This window comes from Phyllobates terribilis, unplaced genomic scaffold (genome assembly GCF_046119375.1).
Source record: "Phyllobates terribilis strain yellow unplaced genomic scaffold, ASM4611937v1 Scaffold_4109__1_contigs__length_64988, whole genome shotgun sequence".
In the NCBI taxonomy this organism is placed as follows: domain Eukaryota; kingdom Metazoa; phylum Chordata; class Amphibia; order Anura; family Dendrobatidae; genus Phyllobates; species Phyllobates terribilis.
The window spans coordinates 16638-36296 of NW_027366861.1; the positions used below are offsets into that span (position 1 = coordinate 16638).

Sequence of the window (19659 nt, forward strand, 5' to 3'; positions counted from 1 at the left end):
CATTCCCATACCGGGAGTCGAACCCGGGCCACCTGGGTGAGAACCAGGAATCCTAACCGCTAGACCATATGGGAAAAGATGCGCTAACGTCTCAGTGACATTATGAAAAAAATAAGTTTTCTGCTATGCACAATAAACTTCTGCAGATCTGTAGGTGCAACTTGCTTCGTTAGCGCAGTAGGTAGTGCGTCAGTCTCGTAATCTGAAGGTTGTGAGTTTGAGCCTCACACGGGGCACTGTTCCCTCCTTTTCTCGAGAGATTTTGTCACCAACTTAGAACTTTTCCATTCAATTCTACAACGTTTTCCATTAGAAAGGAAATGGGAATCCAAATAACTTACAGGACCCATGAGTTGTTGAGTCTCTTGACACTTTGGTGTAAAAAGGGGTGGTTGAGAATGAGTTGAGCTACGAATCCAAATTGAATCTTGCGTGAAGGGTCAGAATGAAGTGCCAAAACGCGGGCGTTCAGCATTTTTGCCTGAAAAAAACAAATCCTACCTGAAATACGTTTGTTTTAAAAACACACGTCAGTCTTTGAATGTTGGCAACGGTGTAGAAAAGGATGCGTTTCCATACCGGGAGTCGAACCCAGGCCACCTGGGTGAAAACCAGGAATCCTAAGCGCTAGACCATACGGGAGAAGATGTACTGCCAGCTCACTTACAATATGAAAAAAAAGAGGTGTACTGCTTTGCACAAGCAACTTCCGCAGATTATTACATGCATCTTGCCTCGTTAGCGCAGCAGGTAGCGTGTCAGTCTCGTAATCTGAAGGTCGTGAGTTCGATTCTCACATGGGGCACTGGTACCTTGTTTCCGTAACTGATTTTGCCACTATCTTGGCTAGAGAGTCACAGCTCTTTTCCATTCAGTAACAAAACATCACCAATTGATGGAAGGGGAGCTCCAATGACAGACAGGGATAAAGGCTTGTTGAGTCCCTTAACACCCAGGAATTAAAAGTGAGAGATATGAATGGTTTGAGATATGACATCAAATAAGCTTTTGTGCAAATAAATATCCAAAAAATCTGGTGGTCTGCATTTTTGGCAGCAAAGTGCAGTTCCAACCTAAACTGATTCTGTCTGCAAGGCACGTGTCGGCTTTGGAATGTGGACACTAGTCCCAAAAAAAAGTCTCTCCCATAGCAGGAATTGAACCAGTCAACCAGGAATACTAACTAAGTCTTTCTCCACATGGTGTAAGCAGTACAGTAAACAGCAAGACAGGTGTAAAAAAAAAAAAAAAAAAAAAAGAGTGTTTTGCTTTGAATACAAAACATAAACATTACAAGAGCTAAAACACGCTACATGGTCAAGGTTTTTGGCACGTCAGTTGAATAATTTGAAGATCATGAGTTTTTTGCTCACAAGTGCCATCCTCCTTTTCTCAAGAGATTTTGTCACTAACTCTGAACTTTCCAATTCAGTTCTAAACTGTTTCCGATTAGAAAGAACATGGGAGCCCTAATGACTGACAGGACACATGGCTTGTTGAGTCCCTTGACACTTTTGTGTAAAACTGTGTAGTTGAAAAAGGCTTAAGCTATGAAACAAAAGGAAATCTTTTGCAAAAGTCATAATGCATCGCCAATGTTAAGTATTTTTGTTGCAAAGTGAAAATCTACCAGAAACATTTTTGATTGAAAAACACGCATCAGTCTTTGAATGGTGGCAGTAGCTAAGATAAAGGTGCATTCCCATACCGGGAGTCGAACCCGGGCCACCTGGGTGAGAACCAGGAATCCTAACCGCTAGACCATATGGGAAAAGATGCGCTAACGTCTCAGTGACATTATGAAAAAAATAAGTTTTCTGCTATGCACAATAAACTTCTGCAGATCTGCAGGTGCAACTTGCTTCGTTAGCGCAGTAGGTAGTGCGTCAGTCTCGTAATCTGAAGGTTGTGAGTTTGAGCCTCACACGGGGCACTGTTCCCTCCTTTTCTCGAGAGATTTTGTCACCAACTTAGAACTTTTCCATTCAATTCTACAACGTTTTCCATTAGAAAGGAAATGGGAATCCAAATAACTTACAGGACCCATGAGTTGTTGAGTCTCTTGACACTTTGGTGTAAAAAGGGGTGGTTGAGAATGAGTTGAGCTACGAATCCAAATTGAATCTTGCGTGAAGGGTCAGAATGAAGTGCCAAAACGCGGGCGTTCAGCATTTTTGCCTGAAAAAAACAAATCCTACCTGAAATACGTTTGTTTTAAAAACACACGTCAGTCTTTGAATGTTGGCAACGGTGTAGAAAAGGATGCGTTTCCATACCGGGAGTCGAACCCAGGCCACCTGGGTGAAAACCAGGAATCCTAAGCGCTAGACCATACGGGAGAAGATGTACTGCCAGCTCACTTACAATATGAAAAAAAAGAGGTGTACTGCTTTGCACAAGCAACTTCCGCAGATTATTACATGCATCTTGCCTCGTTAGCGCAGCAGGTAGCGCGTCAGTCTCGTAATCTGAAGGTCGTGAGTTCGATTCTCACATGGGGCACTGGTACCTTGTTTCCGTAACTGATTTTGCCACTATCTTGGCTAGAGAGTCACAGCTCTTTTCCATTCAGTAACAAAACATCACCAATTGATGGAAGGGGAGCTCCAATGACAGACAGGGATAAAGGCTTGTTGAGTCCCTTAACACCCAGGAATTAAAAGTGAGAGATATGAATGGTTTGAGATATGACATCAAATAAGCTTTTGTGCAAATAAATATCCAAAAAATCTGGTGGTCTGCATTTTTGGCAGCAAAGTGCAGTTCCAACCTAAACTGATTCTGTCTGCAAGGCACGTGTCGGCTTTGGAATGTGGACACTAGTCCCAAAAAAAAGTCTCTCCCATAGCAGGAATTGAACCAGTCAACCAGGAATACTAACTAAGTCTTTCTCCACATGGTGTAAGCAGTACAGTAAACAGCAAGACAGGTGTAAAAAAAAAAAAAAAAAAAAAAGAGTGTTTTGCTTTGAATACAAAACATAAACATTACAAGAGCTAAAACACGCTACATGGTCAAGGTTTTTGGCACGTCAGTTGAATAATTTGAAGATCATGAGTTTTTTGCTCACAAGTGCCATCCTCCTTTTCTCAAGAGATTTTGTCACTAACTCTGAACTTTCCAATTCAGTTCTAAACTGTTTCCGATTAGAAAGAACATGGGAGCCCTAATGACTGACAGGACACATGGCTTGTTGAGTCCCTTGACACTTTTGTGTAAAACTGTGTAGTTGAAAAAGGCTTAAGCTATGAAACAAAAGGAAATCTTTTGCAAAAGTCATAATGCATCGCCAATGTTAAGTATTTTTGTTGCAAAGTGAAAATCTACCAGAAACATTTTTGATTGAAAAACACGCATCAGTCTTTGAATGGTGGCAGTAGCTAAGATAAAGGTGCATTCCCATACCGGGAGTCGAACCCGGGCCACCTGGGTGAGAACCAGGAATCCTAACCGCTAGACCATATGGGAAAAGATGCGCTAACGTCTCAGTGACATTATGAAAAAAATAAGTTTTCTGCTATGCACAATAAACTTCTGCAGATCTGTAGGTGCAACTTGCTTCGTTAGCGCAGTAGGTAGTGCGTCAGTCTCGTAATCTGAAGGTTGTGAGTTTGAGCCTCACACGGGGCACTGTTCCCTCCTTTTCTCGAGAGATTTTGTCACCAACTTAGAACTTTTCCATTCAATTCTACAACGTTTTCCATTAGAAAGGAAATGGGAATCCAAATAACTTACAGGACCCATGAGTTGTTGAGTCTCTTGACACTTTGGTGTAAAAAGGGGTGGTTGAGAATGAGTTGAGCTACGAATCCAAATTGAATCTTGCGTGAAGGGTCAGAATGAAGTGCCAAAACGCGGGCGTTCAGCATTTTTGCCTGAAAAAAACAAATCCTACCTGAAATACGTTTGTTTTAAAAACACACGTCAGTCTTTGAATGTTGGCAACGGTGTAGAAAAGGATGCGTTTCCATACCGGGAGTCGAACCCAGGCCACCTGGGTGAAAACCAGGAATCCTAAGCGCTAGACCATACGGGAGAAGATGTACTGCCAGCTCACTTACAATATGAAAAAAAAGAGGTGTACTGCTTTGCACAAGCAACTTCCGCAGATTATTACATGCATCTTGCCTCGTTAGCGCAGCAGGTAGCGCGTCAGTCTCGTAATCTGAAGGTCGTGAGTTCGATTCTCACATGGGGCACTGGTACCTTGTTTCCGTAACTGATTTTGCCACTATCTTGGCTAGAGAGTCACAGCTCTTTTCCATTCAGTAACAAAACATCACCAATTGATGGAAGGGGAGCTCCAATGACAGACAGGGATAAAGGCTTGTTGAGTCCCTTAACACCCAGGAATTAAAAGTGAGAGATATGAATGGTTTGAGATATGACATCAAATAAGCTTTTGTGCAAATAAATATCCAAAAAATCTGGTGGTCTGCATTTTTGGCAGCAAAGTGCAGTTCCAACCTAAACTGATTCTGTCTGCAAGGCACGTGTCGGCTTTGGAATGTGGACACTAGTCCCAAAAAAAAGTCTCTCCCATAGCAGGAATTGAACCAGTCAACCAGGAATACTAACTAAGTCTTTCTCCACATGGTGTAAGCAGTACAGTAAACAGCAAGACAGGTGTAAAAAAAAAAAAAAAAAAAAAAAGAGTGTTTTGCTTTGAATACAAAACATAAACATTACAAGAGCTAAAACACGCTACATGGTCAAGGTTTTTGGCACGTCAGTTGAATAATTTGAAGATCATGAGTTTTTTGCTCACAAGTGCCATCCTCCTTTTCTCAAGAGATTTTGTCACTAACTCTGAACTTTCCAATTCAGTTCTAAACTGTTTCCGATTAGAAAGAACATGGGAGCCCTAATGACTGACAGGACACATGGCTTGTTGAGTCCCTTGACACTTTTGTGTAAAACTGTGTAGTTGAAAAAGGCTTAAGCTATGAAACAAAAGGAAATCTTTTGCAAAAGTCATAATGCATCGCCAATGTTAAGTATTTTTGTTGCAAAGTGAAAATCTACCAGAAACATTTTTGATTGAAAAACACGCATCAGTCTTTGAATGGTGGCAGTAGCTAAGATAAAGGTGCATTCCCATACCGGGAGTCGAACCCGGGCCACCTGGGTGAGAACCAGGAATCCTAACCGCTAGACCATATGGGAAAAGATGCGCTAACGTCTCAGTGACATTATGAAAAAAATAAGTTTTCTGCTATGCACAATAAACTTCTGCAGATCTGCAGGTGCAACTTGCTTCGTTAGCGCAGTAGGTAGTGCGTCAGTCTCGTAATCTGAAGGTTGTGAGTTTGAGCCTCACACGGGGCACTGTTCCCTCCTTTTCTCGAGAGATTTTGTCACCAACTTAGAACTTTTCCATTCAATTCTACAACGTTTTCCATTAGAAAGGAAATGGGAATCCAAATAACTTACAGGACCCATGAGTTGTTGAGTCTCTTGACACTTTGGTGTAAAAAGGGGTGGTTGAGAATGAGTTGAGCTACGAATCCAAATTGAATCTTGCGTGAAGGGTCAGAATGAAGTGCCAAAACGCGGGCGTTCAGCATTTTTGCCTGAAAAAAACAAATCCTACCTGAAATACGTTTGTTTTAAAAACACACGTCAGTCTTTGAATGTTGGCAACGGTGTAGAAAAGGATGCGTTTCCATACCGGGAGTCGAACCCAGGCCACCTGGGTGAAAACCAGGAATCCTAAGCGCTAGACCATACGGGAGAAGATGTACTGCCAGCTCACTTACAATATGAAAAAAAAGAGGTGTACTGCTTTGCACAAGCAACTTCCGCAGATTATTACATGCATCTTGCCTCGTTAGCGCAGCAGGTAGCGCGTCAGTCTCGTAATCTGAAGGTCGTGAGTTCGATTCTCACATGGGGCACTGGTACCTTGTTTCCGTAACTGATTTTGCCACTATCTTGGCTAGAGAGTCACAGCTCTTTTCCATTCAGTAACAAAACATCACCAATTGATGGAAGGGGAGCTCCAATGACAGACAGGGATAAAGGCTTGTTGAGTCCCTTAACACCCAGGAATTAAAAGTGAGAGATATGAATGGTTTGAGATATGACATCAAATAAGCTTTTGTGCAAATAAATATCCAAAAAATCTGGTGGTCTGCATTTTTGGCAGCAAAGTGCAGTTCCAACCTAAACTGATTCTGTCTGCAAGGCACGTGTCGGCTTTGGAATGTGGACACTAGTCCCAAAAAAAAGTCTCTCCCATAGCAGGAATTGAACCAGTCAACCAGGAATACTAACTAAGTCTTTCTCCACATGGTGTAAGCAGTACAGTAAACAGCAAGACAGGTGTAAAAAAAAAAAAAAAAAAAAAAAGAGTGTTTTGCTTTGAATACAAAACATAAACATTACAAGAGCTAAAACACGCTACATGGTCAAGGTTTTTGGCACGTCAGTTGAATAATTTGAAGATCATGAGTTTTTTGCTCACAAGTGCCATCCTCCTTTTCTCAAGAGATTTTGTCACTAACTCTGAACTTTCCAATTCAGTTCTAAACTGTTTCCGATTAGAAAGAACATGGGAGCCCTAATGACTGACAGGACACATGGCTTGTTGAGTCCCTTGACACTTTTGTGTAAAACTGTGTAGTTGAAAAAGGCTTAAGCTATGAAACAAAAGGAAATCTTTTGCAAAAGTCATAATGCATCGCCAATGTTAAGTATTTTTGTTGCAAAGTGAAAATCTACCAGAAACATTTTTGATTGAAAAACACGCATCAGTCTTTGAATGGTGGCAGTAGCTAAGATAAAGGTGCATTCCCATACCGGGAGTCGAACCCGGGCCACCTGGGTGAGAACCAGGAATCCTAACCGCTAGACCATATGGGAAAAGATGCGCTAACGTCTCAGTGACATTATGAAAAAAATAAGTTTTCTGCTATGCACAATAAACTTCTGCAGATCTGCAGGTGCAACTTGCTTCGTTAGCGCAGTAGGTAGTGCGTCAGTCTCGTAATCTGAAGGTTGTGAGTTTGAGCCTCACACGGGGCACTGTTCCCTCCTTTTCTCGAGAGATTTTGTCACCAACTTAGAACTTTTCCATTCAATTCTACAACGTTTTCCATTAGAAAGGAAATGGGAATCCAAATAACTTACAGGACCCATGAGTTGTTGAGTCTCTTGACACTTTGGTGTAAAAAGGGGTGGTTGAGAATGAGTTGAGCTACGAATCCAAATTGAATCTTGCGTGAAGGGTCAGAATGAAGTGCCAAAACGCGGGCGTTCAGCATTTTTGCCTGAAAAAAACAAATCCTACCTGAAATACGTTTGTTTTAAAAACACACGTCAGTCTTTGAATGTTGGCAACGGTGTAGAAAAGGATGCGTTTCCATACCGGGAGTCGAACCCAGGCCACCTGGGTGAAAACCAGGAATCCTAAGCGCTAGACCATACGGGAGAAGATGTACTGCCAGCTCACTTACAATATGAAAAAAAAGAGGTGTACTGCTTTGCACAAGCAACTTCCGCAGATTATTACATGCATCTTGCCTCGTTAGCGCAGCAGGTAGCGCGTCAGTCTCGTAATCTGAAGGTCGTGAGTTCGATTCTCACATGGGGCACTGGTACCTTGTTTCCGTAACTGATTTTGCCACTATCTTGGCTAGAGAGTCACAGCTCTTTTCCATTCAGTAACAAAACATCACCAATTGATGGAAGGGGAGCTCCAATGACAGACAGGGATAAAGGCTTGTTGAGTCCCTTAACACCCAGGAATTAAAAGTGAGAGATATGAATGGTTTGAGATATGACATCAAATAAGCTTTTGTGCAAATAAATATCCAAAAAATCTGGTGGTCTGCATTTTTGGCAGCAAAGTGCAGTTCCAACCTAAACTGATTCTGTCTGCAAGGCACGTGTCGGCTTTGGAATGTGGACACTAGTCCCAAAAAAAAGTCTCTCCCATAGCAGGAATTGAACCAGTCAACCAGGAATACTAACTAAGTCTTTCTCCACATGGTGTAAGCAGTACAGTAAACAGCAAGACAGGTGTAAAAAAAAAAAAAAAAAAAAAAAGAGTGTTTTGCTTTGAATACAAAACATAAACATTACAAGAGCTAAAACACGCTACATGGTCAAGGTTTTTGGCACGTCAGTTGAATAATTTGAAGATCATGAGTTTTTTGCTCACAAGTGCCATCCTCCTTTTCTCAAGAGATTTTGTCACTAACTCTGAACTTTCCAATTCAGTTCTAAACTGTTTCCGATTAGAAAGAACATGGGAGCCCTAATGACTGACAGGACACATGGCTTGTTGAGTCCCTTGACACTTTTGTGTAAAACTGTGTAGTTGAAAAAGGCTTAAGCTATGAAACAAAAGGAAATCTTTTGCAAAAGTCATAATGCATCGCCAATGTTAAGTATTTTTGTTGCAAAGTGAAAATCTACCAGAAACATTTTTGATTGAAAAACACGCATCAGTCTTTGAATGGTGGCAGTAGCTAAGATAAAGGTGCATTCCCATACCGGGAGTCGAACCCGGGCCACCTGGGTGAGAACCAGGAATCCTAACCGCTAGACCATATGGGAAAAGATGCGCTAACGTCTCAGTGACATTATGAAAAAAATAAGTTTTCTGCTATGCACAATAAACTTCTGCAGATCTGCAGGTGCAACTTGCTTCGTTAGCGCAGTAGGTAGTGCGTCAGTCTCGTAATCTGAAGGTTGTGAGTTTGAGCCTCACACGGGGCACTGTTCCCTCCTTTTCTCGAGAGATTTTGTCACCAACTTAGAACTTTTCCATTCAATTCTACAACGTTTTCCATTAGAAAGGAAATGGGAATCCAAATAACTTACAGGACCCATGAGTTGTTGAGTCTCTTGACACTTTGGTGTAAAAAGGGGTGGTTGAGAATGAGTTGAGCTACGAATCCAAATTGAATCTTGCGTGAAGGGTCAGAATGAAGTGCCAAAACGCGGGCGTTCAGCATTTTTGCCTGAAAAAAACAAATCCTACCTGAAATACGTTTGTTTTAAAAACACACGTCAGTCTTTGAATGTTGGCAACGGTGTAGAAAAGGATGCGTTTCCATACCGGGAGTCGAACCCAGGCCACCTGGGTGAAAACCAGGAATCCTAAGCGCTAGACCATACGGGAGAAGATGTACTGCCAGCTCACTTACAATATGAAAAAAAAGAGGTGTACTGCTTTGCACAAGCAACTTCCGCAGATTATTACATGCATCTTGCCTCGTTAGCGCAGCAGGTAGCGCGTCAGTCTCGTAATCTGAAGGTCGTGAGTTCGATTCTCACATGGGGCACTGGTACCTTGTTTCCGTAACTGATTTTGCCACTATCTTGGCTAGAGAGTCACAGCTCTTTTCCATTCAGTAACAAAACATCACCAATTGATGGAAGGGGAGCTCCAATGACAGACAGGGATAAAGGCTTGTTGAGTCCCTTAACACCCAGGAATTAAAAGTGAGAGATATGAATGGTTTGAGATATGACATCAAATAAGCTTTTGTGCAAATAAATATCCAAAAAATCTGGTGGTCTGCATTTTTGGCAGCAAAGTGCAGTTCCAACCTAAACTGATTCTGTCTGCAAGGCACGTGTCGGCTTTGGAATGTGGACACTAGTCCCAAAAAAAAGTCTCTCCCATAGCAGGAATTGAACCAGTCAACCAGGAATACTAACTAAGTCTTTCTCCACATGGTGTAAGCAGTACAGTAAACAGCAAGACAGGTGTAAAAAAAAAAAAAAAAAAAAAAAGAGTGTTTTGCTTTGAATACAAAACATAAACATTACAAGAGCTAAAACACGCTACATGGTCAAGGTTTTTGGCACGTCAGTTGAATAATTTGAAGATCATGAGTTTTTTGCTCACAAGTGCCATCCTCCTTTTCTCAAGAGATTTTGTCACTAACTCTGAACTTTCCAATTCAGTTCTAAACTGTTTCCGATTAGAAAGAACATGGGAGCCCTAATGACTGACAGGACACATGGCTTGTTGAGTCCCTTGACACTTTTGTGTAAAACTGTGTAGTTGAAAAAGGCTTAAGCTATGAAACAAAAGGAAATCTTTTGCAAAAGTCATAATGCATCGCCAATGTTAAGTATTTTTGTTGCAAAGTGAAAATCTACCAGAAACATTTTTGATTGAAAAACACGCATCAGTCTTTGAATGGTGGCAGTAGCTAAGATAAAGGTGCATTCCCATACCGGGAGTCGAACCCGGGCCACCTGGGTGAGAACCAGGAATCCTAACCGCTAGACCATATGGGAAAAGATGCGCTAACGTCTCAGTGACATTATGAAAAAAATAAGTTTTCTGCTATGCACAATAAACTTCTGCAGATCTGCAGGTGCAACTTGCTTCGTTAGCGCAGTAGGTAGTGCGTCAGTCTCGTAATCTGAAGGTTGTGAGTTTGAGCCTCACACGGGGCACTGTTCCCTCCTTTTCTCGAGAGATTTTGTCACCAACTTAGAACTTTTCCATTCAATTCTACAACGTTTTCCATTAGAAAGGAAATGGGAATCCAAATAACTTACAGGACCCATGAGTTGTTGAGTCTCTTGACACTTTGGTGTAAAAAGGGGTGGTTGAGAATGAGTTGAGCTACGAATCCAAATTGAATCTTGCGTGAAGGGTCAGAATGAAGTGCCAAAACGCGGGCGTTCAGCATTTTTGCCTGAAAAAAACAAATCCTACCTGAAATACGTTTGTTTTAAAAACACACGTCAGTCTTTGAATGTTGGCAACGGTGTAGAAAAGGATGCGTTTCCATACCGGGAGTCGAACCCAGGCCACCTGGGTGAAAACCAGGAATCCTAAGCGCTAGACCATACGGGAGAAGATGTACTGCCAGCTCACTTACAATATGAAAAAAAAGAGGTGTACTGCTTTGCACAAGCAACTTCCGCAGATTATTACATGCATCTTGCCTCGTTAGCGCAGCAGGTAGCGCGTCAGTCTCGTAATCTGAAGGTCGTGAGTTCGATTCTCACATGGGGCACTGGTACCTTGTTTCCGTAACTGATTTTGCCACTATCTTGGCTAGAGAGTCACAGCTCTTTTCCATTCAGTAACAAAACATCACCAATTGATGGAAGGGGAGCTCCAATGACAGACAGGGATAAAGGCTTGTTGAGTCCCTTAACACCCAGGAATTAAAAGTGAGAGATATGAATGGTTTGAGATATGACATCAAATAAGCTTTTGTGCAAATAAATATCCAAAAAATCTGGTGGTCTGCATTTTTGGCAGCAAAGTGCAGTTCCAACCTAAACTGATTCTGTCTGCAAGGCACGTGTCGGCTTTGGAATGTGGACACTAGTCCCAAAAAAAAGTCTCTCCCATAGCAGGAATTGAACCAGTCAACCAGGAATACTAACTAAGTCTTTCTCCACATGGTGTAAGCAGTACAGTAAACAGCAAGACAGGTGTAAAAAAAAAAAAAAAAAAAAAAAGAGTGTTTTGCTTTGAATACAAAACATAAACATTACAAGAGCTAAAACACGCTACATGGTCAAGGTTTTTGGCACGTCAGTTGAATAATTTGAAGATCATGAGTTTTTTGCTCACAAGTGCCATCCTCCTTTTCTCAAGAGATTTTGTCACTAACTCTGAACTTTCCAATTCAGTTCTAAACTGTTTCCGATTAGAAAGAACATGGGAGCCCTAATGACTGACAGGACACATGGCTTGTTGAGTCCCTTGACACTTTTGTGTAAAACTGTGTAGTTGAAAAAGGCTTAAGCTATGAAACAAAAGGAAATCTTTTGCAAAAGTCATAATGCATCGCCAATGTTAAGTATTTTTGTTGCAAAGTGAAAATCTACCAGAAACATTTTTGATTGAAAAACACGCATCAGTCTTTGAATGGTGGCAGTAGCTAAGATAAAGGTGCATTCCCATACCGGGAGTCGAACCCGGGCCACCTGGGTGAGAACCAGGAATCCTAACCGCTAGACCATATGGGAAAAGATGCGCTAACGTCTCAGTGACATTATGAAAAAAATAAGTTTTCTGCTATGCACAATAAACTTCTGCAGATCTGCAGGTGCAACTTGCTTCGTTAGCGCAGTAGGTAGTGCGTCAGTCTCGTAATCTGAAGGTTGTGAGTTTGAGCCTCACACGGGGCACTGTTCCCTCCTTTTCTCGAGAGATTTTGTCACCAACTTAGAACTTTTCCATTCAATTCTACAACGTTTTCCATTAGAAAGGAAATGGGAATCCAAATAACTTACAGGACCCATGAGTTGTTGAGTCTCTTGACACTTTGGTGTAAAAAGGGGTGGTTGAGAATGAGTTGAGCTACGAATCCAAATTGAATCTTGCGTGAAGGGTCAGAATGAAGTGCCAAAACGCGGGCGTTCAGCATTTTTGCCTGAAAAAAACAAATCCTACCTGAAATACGTTTGTTTTAAAAACACACGTCAGTCTTTGAATGTTGGCAACGGTGTAGAAAAGGATGCGTTTCCATACCGGGAGTCGAACCCAGGCCACCTGGGTGAAAACCAGGAATCCTAAGCGCTAGACCATACGGGAGAAGATGTACTGCCAGCTCACTTACAATATGAAAAAAAAGAGGTGTACTGCTTTGCACAAGCAACTTCCGCAGATTATTACATGCATCTTGCCTCGTTAGCGCAGCAGGTAGCGCGTCAGTCTCGTAATCTGAAGGTCGTGAGTTCGATTCTCACATGGGGCACTGGTACCTTGTTTCCGTAACTGATTTTGCCACTATCTTGGCTAGAGAGTCACAGCTCTTTTCCATTCAGTAACAAAACATCACCAATTGATGGAAGGGGAGCTCCAATGACAGACAGGGATAAAGGCTTGTTGAGTCCCTTAACACCCAGGAATTAAAAGTGAGAGATATGAATGGTTTGAGATATGACATCAAATAAGCTTTTGTGCAAATAAATATCCAAAAAATCTGGTGGTCTGCATTTTTGGCAGCAAAGTGCAGTTCCAACCTAAACTGATTCTGTCTGCAAGGCACGTGTCGGCTTTGGAATGTGGACACTAGTCCCAAAAAAAAGTCTCTCCCATAGCAGGAATTGAACCAGTCAACCAGGAATACTAACTAAGTCTTTCTCCACATGGTGTAAGCAGTACAGTAAACAGCAAGACAGGTGTAAAAAAAAAAAAAAAAAAAAAAGAGTGTTTTGCTTTGAATACAAAACATAAACATTACAAGAGCTAAAACACGCTACATGGTCAAGGTTTTTGGCACGTCAGTTGAATAATTTGAAGATCATGAGTTTTTTGCTCACAAGTGCCATCCTCCTTTTCTCAAGAGATTTTGTCACTAACTCTGAACTTTCCAATTCAGTTCTAAACTGTTTCCGATTAGAAAGAACATGGGAGCCCTAATGACTGACAGGACACATGGCTTGTTGAGTCCCTTGACACTTTTGTGTAAAACTGTGTAGTTGAAAAAGGCTTAAGCTATGAAACAAAAGGAAATCTTTTGCAAAAGTCATAATGCATCGCCAATGTTAAGTATTTTTGTTGCAAAGTGAAAATCTACCAGAAACATTTTTGATTGAAAAACACGCATCAGTCTTTGAATGGTGGCAGTAGCTAAGATAAAGGTGCATTCCCATACCGGGAGTCGAACCCGGGCCACCTGGGTGAGAACCAGGAATCCTAACCGCTAGACCATATGGGAAAAGATGCGCTAACGTCTCAGTGACATTATGAAAAAAATAAGTTTTCTGCTATGCACAATAAACTTCTGCAGATCTGCAGGTGCAACTTGCTTCGTTAGCGCAGTAGGTAGTGCGTCAGTCTCGTAATCTGAAGGTTGTGAGTTTGAGCCTCACACGGGGCACTGTTCCCTCCTTTTCTCGAGAGATTTTGTCACCAACTTAGAACTTTTCCATTCAATTCTACAACGTTTTCCATTAGAAAGGAAATGGGAATCCAAATAACTTACAGGACCCATGAGTTGTTGAGTCTCTTGACACTTTGGTGTAAAAAGGGGTGGTTGAGAATGAGTTGAGCTACGAATCCAAATTGAATCTTGCGTGAAGGGTCAGAATGAAGTGCCAAAACGCGGGCGTTCAGCATTTTTGCCTGAAAAAAACAAATCCTACCTGAAATACGTTTGTTTTAAAAACACACGTCAGTCTTTGAATGTTGGCAACGGTGTAGAAAAGGATGCGTTTCCATACCGGGAGTCGAACCCAGGCCACCTGGGTGAAAACCAGGAATCCTAAGCGCTAGACCATACGGGAGAAGATGTACTGCCAGCTCACTTACAATATGAAAAAAAAGAGGTGTACTGCTTTGCACAAGCAACTTCCGCAGATTATTACATGCATCTTGCCTCGTTAGCGCAGCAGGTAGCGCGTCAGTCTCGTAATCTGAAGGTCGTGAGTTCGATTCTCACATGGGGCACTGGTACCTTGTTTCCGTAACTGATTTTGCCACTATCTTGGCTAGAGAGTCACAGCTCTTTTCCATTCAGTAACAAAACATCACCAATTGATGGAAGGGGAGCTCCAATGACAGACAGGGATAAAGGCTTGTTGAGTCCCTTAACACCCAGGAATTAAAAGTGAGAGATATGAATGGTTTGAGATATGACATCAAATAAGCTTTTGTGCAAATAAATATCCAAAAAATCTGGTGGTCTGCATTTTTGGCAGCAAAGTGCAGTTCCAACCTAAACTGATTCTGTCTGCAAGGCACGTGTCGGCTTTGGAATGTGGACACTAGTCCCAAAAAAAAGTCTCTCCCATAGCAGGAATTGAACCAGTCAACCAGGAATACTAACTAAGTCTTTCTCCACATGGTGTAAGCAGTACAGTAAACAGCAAGACAGGTGTAAAAAAAAAAAAAAAAAAAAAAAGAGTGTTTTGCTTTGAATACAAAACATAAACATTACAAGAGCTAAAACACGCTACATGGTCAAGGTTTTTGGCACGTCAGTTGAATAATTTGAAGATCATGAGTTTTTTGCTCACAAGTGCCATCCTCCTTTTCTCAAGAGATTTTGTCACTAACTCTGAACTTTCCAATTCAGTTCTAAACTGTTTCCGATTAGAAAGAACATGGGAGCCCTAATGACTGACAGGACACATGGCTTGTTGAGTCCCTTGACACTTTTGTGTAAAACTGTGTAGTTGAAAAAGGCTTAAGCTATGAAACAAAAGGAAATCTTTTGCAAAAGTCATAATGCATCGCCAATGTTAAGTATTTTTGTTGCAAAGTGAAAATCTACCAGAAACATTTTTGATTGAAAAACACGCATCAGTCTTTGAATGGTGGCAGTAGCTAAGATAAAGGTGCATTCCCATACCGGGAGTCGAACCCGGGCCACCTGGGTGAGAACCAGGAATCCTAACCGCTAGACCATATGGGAAAAGATGCGCTAACGTCTCAGTGACATTATGAAAAAAATAAGTTTTCTGCTATGCACAATAAACTTCTGCAGATCTGCAGGTGCAACTTGCTTCGTTAGCGCAGTAGGTAGTGCGTCAGTCTCGTAATCTGAAGGTTGTGAGTTTGAGCCTCACACGGGGCACTGTTCCCTCCTTTTCTCGAGAGATTTTGTCACCAACTTAGAACTTTTCCATTCAATTCTACAACGTTTTCCATTAGAAAGGAAATGGGAATCCAAATAACTTACAGGACCCATGAGTTGTTGAGTCTCTTGACACTTTGGTGTAAAAAGGGGTGGTTGAGAATGAGTTGAGCTACGAATCCAAATTGAATCTTGCGTGAAGGGTCAGAATGAAGTGCCAAAACGCGGGCGTTCAGCATTTTTGCCTGAAAAAAACAAATCCTACCTGAAATACGTTTGTTTTAAAAACACACGTCAGTCTTTGAATGTTGGCAACGGTGTAGAAATGATGCGTTTCCATACCGGGAGTCGAACCCAGGCCACCTGGGTGAAAACCAGGAATCCTAAGCGCTAGACCATACGGGAGAAGATGTACTGCCAGCTCACTTACAATATGAAAAAAAAGAGGTGTACTGCTTTGCACAAGCAACTTCCGCAGATTATTACATGCATCTTGCCTCGTTAGCGCAGCAGGTAGCGCGTCAGTCTCGTAATCTGAAGGTCGTGAGTTCGATTCTCACATGGGGCACTGGTACCTTGTTTCCGTAACTGATTTTGCCACTATCTTGGCTAGAGAGTCACAGCTCTTTTCCATTCAGTAACAAAACATCACCAATTGATGGAAGGGGAGCTCCAATGACAGACAGGGATAAAGGCTTGTTGAGTCCCTTAACACCCAGGAATTAAAAGTGAGAGATATGAATGGTTTGAGATATGACATCAAATAAGCTTTTGTGCAAATAAATATCCAAAAAATCTGGTGGTCTGCATTTTTGGCAGCAAAGTGCAGTTCCAACCTAAACTGATTCTGTCTGCAAGGCACGTGTCGGCTTTGGAATGTGGACACTAGTCCCAAAAAAAAGTCTCTCCCATAGCAGGAATTGAACCAGTCAACCAGGAATACTAACTAAGTCTTTCTCCACATGGTGTAAGCAGTACAGTAAACAGCAAGACAGGTGTAAAAAAAAAAAAAAAAAAAAAAGAGTGTTTTGCTTTGAATACAAAACATAAACATTACAAGAGCTAAAACACGCTACATGGTCAAGGTTTTTGGCACGTCAGTTGAATAATTTGAAGATCATGAGTTTTTTGCTCACAAGTGCCATCCTCCTTTTCTCAAGAGATTTTGTCACTAACTCTGAACTTTCCAATTCAGTTCTAAACTGTTTCCGATTAGAAAGAACATGGGAGCCCTAATGACTGACAGGACACATGGCTTGTTGAGTCCCTTGACACTTTTGTGTAAAACTGTGTAGTTGAAAAAGGCTTAAGCTATGAAACAAAAGGAAATCTTTTGCAAAAGTCATAATGCATCGCCAATGTTAAGTATTTTTGTTGCAAAGTGAAAATCTACCAGAAACATTTTTGATTGAAAAACACGCATCAGTCTTTGAATGGTGGCAGTAGCTAAGATAAAGGTGCATTCCCATACCGGGAGTCGAACCCGGGCCACCTGGGTGAGAACCAGGAATCCTAACCGCTAGACCATATGGGAAAAGATGCGCTAACGTCTCAGTGACATTATGAAAAAAATAAGTTTTCTGCTATGCACAATAAACTTCTGCAGATCTGCAGGTGCAACTTGCTTCGTTAGCGCAGTAGGTAGTGCGTCAGTCTCGTAATCTGAAGGTTGTGAGTTTGAGCCTCACACGGGGCACTGTTCCCTCCTTTTCTCGAGAGATTTTGTCACCAACTTAGAACTTTTCCATTCAATTCTACAACGTTTTCCATTAGAAAGGAAATGGGAATCCAAATAACTTACAGGACCCATGAGTTGTTGAGTCTCTTGACACTTTGGTGTAAAAAGGGGTGGTTGAGAATGAGTTGAGCTACGAATCCAAATTGAATCTTGCGTGAAGGGTCAGAATGAAGTGCCAAAACGCGGGCGTTCAGCATTTTTGCCTGAAAAAAACAAATCCTACCTGAAATACGTTTGTTTTAAAAACACACGTCAGTCTTTGAATGTTGGCAACGGTGTAGAAAAGGATGCGTTTCCATACCGGGAGTCGAACCCAGGCCACCTGGGTGAAAACCAGGAATCCTAAGCGCTAGACCATACGGGAGAAGATGTACTGCCAGCTCACTTACAATATGAAAAAAAAGAGGTGTACTGCTTTGCACAAGCAACTTCCGCAGATTATTACATGCATCTTGCCTCGTTAGCGCAGCAGGTAGCGCGTCAGTCTCGTAATCTGAAGGTCGTGAGTTCGATTCTCACATGGGGCACTGGTACCTTGTTTCCGTAACTGATTTTGCCACTATCTTGGCTAGAGAGTCACAGCTCTTTTCCATTCAGTAACAAAACATCACCAATTGATGGAAGGGGAGCTCCAATGACAGACAGGGATAAAGGCTTGTTGAGTCCCTTAACACCCAGGAATTAAAAGTGAGAGATATGAATGGTTTGAGATATGACATCAAATAAGCTTTTGTGCAAATAAATATCCAAAAAATCTGGTGGTCTGCATTTTTGGCAGCAAAGTGCAGTTCCAACCTAAACTGATTCTGTCTGCAAGGCACGTGTCGGCTTTGGAATGTGGACACTAGTCCCAAAAAAAAGTCTCTCCCATAGCAGGAATTGAACCAGTCAACCAGGAATACTAACTAAGTCTTTCTCCACATGGTGTAAGCAGTACAGTAAACAGCAAGACAGGTGTAAAAAAAAAAAAAAAAAAAAAAAGAGTGTTTTGCTTTGAATACAAAACATAAACATTACAAGAGCTAAAACACGCTACATGGTCAAGGTTTTTGGCACGTCAGTTGAATAATTTGAAGATCATGAGTTTTTTGCTCACAAGTGCCATCCTCCTTTTCTCAAGAGATTTTGTCACTAACTCTGAACTTTCCAATTCAGTTCTAAACTGTTTCCGATTAGAAAGAACATGGGAGCCCTAATGACTGACAGGACACATGGCTTGTTGAGTCCCTTGACACTTTTGTGTAAAACTGTGTAGTTGAAAAAGGCTTAAGCTATGAAACAAAAGGAAATCTTTTGCAAAAGTCATAATGCATCGCCAATGTTAAGTATTTTTGTTGCAAAGTGAAAATCTACCAGAAACATTTTTGATTGAAAAACACGCATCAGTCTTTGAATGGTGGCAGTAGCTAAGATAAAGGTGCATTCCCATACCGGGAGTCGAACCCGGGCCACCTGGGTGAGAACCAGGAATCCTAACCGCTAGACCATATGGGAAAAGATGCGCTAACGTCTCAGTGACATTATGAAAAAAATAAGTTTTCTGCTATGCACAATAAACTTCTGCAGATCTGCAGGTGCAACTTGCTTCGTTAGCGCAGTAGGTAGTGCGTCAGTCTCGTAATCTGAAGGTTGTGAGTTTGAGCCTCACACGGGGCACTGTTCCCTCCTTTTCTCGAGAGATTTTGTCACCAACTTAGAACTTTTCCATTCAATTCTACAACGTTTTCCATTAGAAAGGAAATGGGAATCCAAATAACTTACAGGACCCATGAGTTGTTGAGTCTCTTGACACTTTGGTGTAAAAAGGGGTGGTTGAGAATGAGTTGAGCTACGAATCCAAATTGAATCTTGCGTGAAGGGTCAGAATGAAGTGCCAAAACGCGGGCGTTCAGCATTTTTGCCTGAAAAAAACAAATCCTACCTGAAATACGTTTGTTTTAAAAACACACGTCAGTCTTTGAATGTTGGCAACGGTGTAGAAAAGGATGCGTTTCCATACCGGGAGTCGAACCCAGGCCACCTGGGTGAAAACCAGGAATCCTAAGCGCTAGACCATACGGGAGAAGATGTACTGCCAGCTCACTTACAATATGAAAAAAAAGAGGTGTACTGCTTTGCACAAGCAACTTCCGCAGATTATTACATGCATCTTGCCTCGTTAGCGCAGCAGGTAGCGCGTCAGTCTCGTAATCTGAAGGTCGTGAGTTCGATTCTCACATGGGGCACTGGTACCTTGTTTCCGTAACTGATTTTGCCACTATCTTGGCTAGAGAGTCACAGCTCTTTTCCATTCAGTAACAAAACATCACCAATTGATGGAAGGGGAGCTCCAATGACAGACAGGGATAAAGGCTTGTTGAGTCCCTTAACACCCAGGAATTAAAAGTGAGAGATATGAATGGTTTG

The 19659-nt window shown here is 41.7% G+C and overlaps 4 non-coding genes across 4 annotated transcripts; all 4 read left to right on the forward strand.

Moving 5' to 3' along the window:
* The first annotated feature begins 2429 nt into the window (after positions 1–2429).
* TRNAT-CGU (transfer RNA threonine (anticodon CGU)) lies at positions 2430–2502 on the forward strand. Its single transcript has one exon. It is a non-coding gene; the product is annotated as a tRNA-Thr (tRNA).
* A 1624-nt stretch (positions 2503–4126) lies between these two features.
* On the forward strand, positions 4127–4199 carry TRNAT-CGU (transfer RNA threonine (anticodon CGU)). The gene has a single exon. It is a non-coding gene; the product is annotated as a tRNA-Thr (tRNA).
* Positions 4200–5824: 1625 nt separating this feature from the next.
* On the forward strand, positions 5825–5897 carry TRNAT-CGU (transfer RNA threonine (anticodon CGU)). The gene has a single exon. It is a non-coding gene; the product is annotated as a tRNA-Thr (tRNA).
* Positions 5898–7522: 1625 nt separating this feature from the next.
* On the forward strand, positions 7523–7595 carry TRNAT-CGU (transfer RNA threonine (anticodon CGU)). The gene has a single exon. It is a non-coding gene; the product is annotated as a tRNA-Thr (tRNA).
* Positions 7596–19659: the final 12064 nt, after the last annotated feature.